General features: G+C 43.0%; 1 non-coding gene across 1 annotated transcript; it reads right to left on the bottom strand.

Annotated features, from left to right (window-relative positions):
- Nucleotides 1-1,321: 1,321 nt before the first annotated feature.
- LOC119470498 lies at nucleotides 1,322-1,537 on the bottom strand. Its single transcript, XR_005199408.1, has one exon. It is a non-coding gene; the product is annotated as a small nucleolar RNA U3 (small nucleolar RNA).
- Nucleotides 1,538-2,858: the final 1,321 nt, after the last annotated feature.

Below are 2,858 nucleotides of genomic sequence, written 5' to 3' on the forward strand. Positions count from 1 at the left end.
AAAAAAGGCTTGTTGTTACTGCTTTGACTTGAATAATTATGAGTGAAATTGAACATCTTTTCTGCCTATTGGCCACTTGTATTTTTTTCTCGGTGAACTGCATGTTCCTGACAGCTGGGCAGTTTTCGATTGAACTGTTGTCTTCCTGCAGATTTGTACTTGTTCCCCATAAATTAAGGAAACCAGTCAGCCCATTGTCATACGTATTGCAAAGTTCTTTTCCAGGTAATCTTTTGTCTTTTGACTTTGTGGTCATTTTCGCAAAGCTCTTTGGTGGAGATAACGTTCAAGTTGAGTCTTGAAAGACGAGTGATGATACTAATTATTAACACTTGTCTAGTGCTTCTAAGTGCTGAGTGTGCTTCTAAGTGCTTTAATATGTGGTATCTCATTTAACTTTTACAACAACCCTAGGAGGTAAAACTGTTGTCGTCCCACTTTAAGAGGAGGAAACAGAGGCATAGAGGCAGTTAAATAGCTTGTCAGGACCTCATAGCCAGTGAGAGGCACAGACAAAAATCAAAACCCTGAAGAGCTATTTGCATGGTAGTCTGGGAACAGTAGCAAAAGCATGGAGGTGCAAAACAATACGAAATATCAGAGGAATTACAAGGACTTCCATGTATTTGGCATAAAGATAGGCTGCTTCATGGGGAGGGAAGGCATTGTTTCGAGGCATTGGGAGGTTGTGTCTCGGTAAGAGGCACATTAGTCTTGTCTCCTGACCTGGGGCATTTCCTTGAGCTCAGGGTCCACATCCAGACCCTATATTACCTAGGAAAACATATCCAGGCTGACGGGAGAAAGCTTAAATATCTGTTATTATGTGTGATATAAGGCATGTTACAGGGCTTGGCTCACGACTCAATAATCCTTTCTGGGTTCCCTGACTTGATTCATGGATCCCCAATCACGGAGTGTTAGGCCTTTTATGCACAGCTCATGCTCTGTTCTGGGCAAAATGGAGTCTCTGCTTTATGTATCACTGACAGCAAATGTTTCTTTCAGCTTCAGTCTTTAGTCTCACCATCACAAAGCACATGGCGGGGCTGTCTTCCTTGCTCTGAGTGCAAATTCTGAGAGGATAACATAACCCCAAGTAAACAGTTATGAAGGTAACTCTGCTACCCTAGGTCATGTGAGGCCTCCAAAGACAGATATAAATAATGTTGGATTATCTGTTCCCCTACAGTTAAAATATTGGTGTCCTTCCTACACAAAGGTGATACTAAGCCCTGTGTGATGGGCAAAGGATTCTGGAATGATCAAATGTGCACTCGGTTTCTTTCTTTCTGTCTTCTTTTATAATGTCAAAACGGGAATCACTCAGACTGCATCTTCTCTCCCTTCTACTCTCTCTGAGACCAGAGAAGAACGATCATCAATGGCAAATGTAGTTGTAGCAAAGTAACACCAAGAGCTGGCTTCACACGCCACGGAGAATGCTGTACCTCCTCCTCGTGCTTCCTGTGGGTCCTCACGCTGAGAAACTTCTCTAGCCGCAAACCATATAAACGATCCCTGAAAGTATAGTCTTTCCCTTTCTCCCTAATGGAGCTCTGCTCACCTCCAACTTGACAGGGCTTGGCAACTTTGCCATGGCTTCTCATTGCTGAGGCAGGAAATATAGGACTATTGGCCTCAGAAGCAGTGTGGTGAGGGAGAAAGAGTCTAAAATAAGGAGCCTAATACTGCATCATCGCCTAGTGGCAGGGATGGCAGAATGCTGTCACTCCCCCCACCCCCATGCCGTGGCAGACATCGCTAATCAATCACATGCCCTTGCCTACTGAACCTGAGGAGCCCCAGACTCCTCAAAATGGCAGCCCTGAGTCTCATCCCAGTTAACTGCACTTGGCTCTTGAAATGAAATGCATTTGTTAACCCCAACCTAATGATTAAAAAGCCACAGTTTTGGAGTCACACAAATCTGAGTTTAAATTCTGGCTGTGTAATCTGAGCAAAGCTTCTGCTCCGACCATGATCACAGCCCTCAGAGAGTGTGTGGGAAAGGCAAATGGGGCAGCATGTCTTAGGTTCCTTGAAAAAATGCAAAACCCAGTTCCAATGTCAAGTCTGAGGAATTATTCAGTATCTCTAGACTGCTCCCAGTTTCCTTCCAGGAAAAATTAGGGTTGTGAAAGTTGTCAAAATCAAAATGGCATCGCTAATTTTAAAAAAAGAAAGAACCCTGACAAACGGAGTTGGGAAAGGCCATGAAGAGAGAGCTCTCATACCTGTATGCTTGATACAAAAACTATCACACAAGACTATGAAAACCACAACTTTGCACAAGGGCCATTGCAACCTTACATAAAAAAGACTTCTGCAAAGATACCTGCCCAGCCAATGCCTAACCAAGCCCAGACTGGCATCACCCTTGTTACTGCTCTTTGGAGCCAAGGATAATTATTTCAAAAGCATTATGTAATCTTTCTCTTTTTTTTCTTTAAAAATCTATTTCCCTTTACCTCCCTGAGCATGTATGTAGCTTGCTATGATATACATATTCCCTGTACAATGACCTATTCCCAGATAATTATGATATAATAATTATCCCAAACCTAATGATGAAATGATTTCTTTTAAACAGATTCTCCTTGTTTGTTATTTATGTTAACAGAGAAAAAGATTAGGCTGTCTCTGAGATCAGTGTCTTCCAGCTCATTTCACAGGACTGGGCTGCTTCCCTCTCACGCATTCATTTGGTGACTTTGCCTAAGTGCCACTTCAGCTTGGACAGACACTGCTCTTGGCTCTGGGGCAGGGGCAGGGGCCCCACCTTCCAGGAGCTTATATGCTAGCGGAAAGATAGACAATAAACAAATTGTCAAATCTGTTTTATGGCACATGACAAG

The sequence above is a fragment of the Cebus imitator genome, unplaced genomic scaffold (assembly GCF_001604975.1).
Source record: "Cebus imitator isolate Cc_AM_T3 unplaced genomic scaffold, Cebus_imitator-1.0 Scaffold32, whole genome shotgun sequence".
NCBI lineage: Eukaryota > Metazoa > Chordata > Mammalia > Primates > Cebidae > Cebus > Cebus imitator.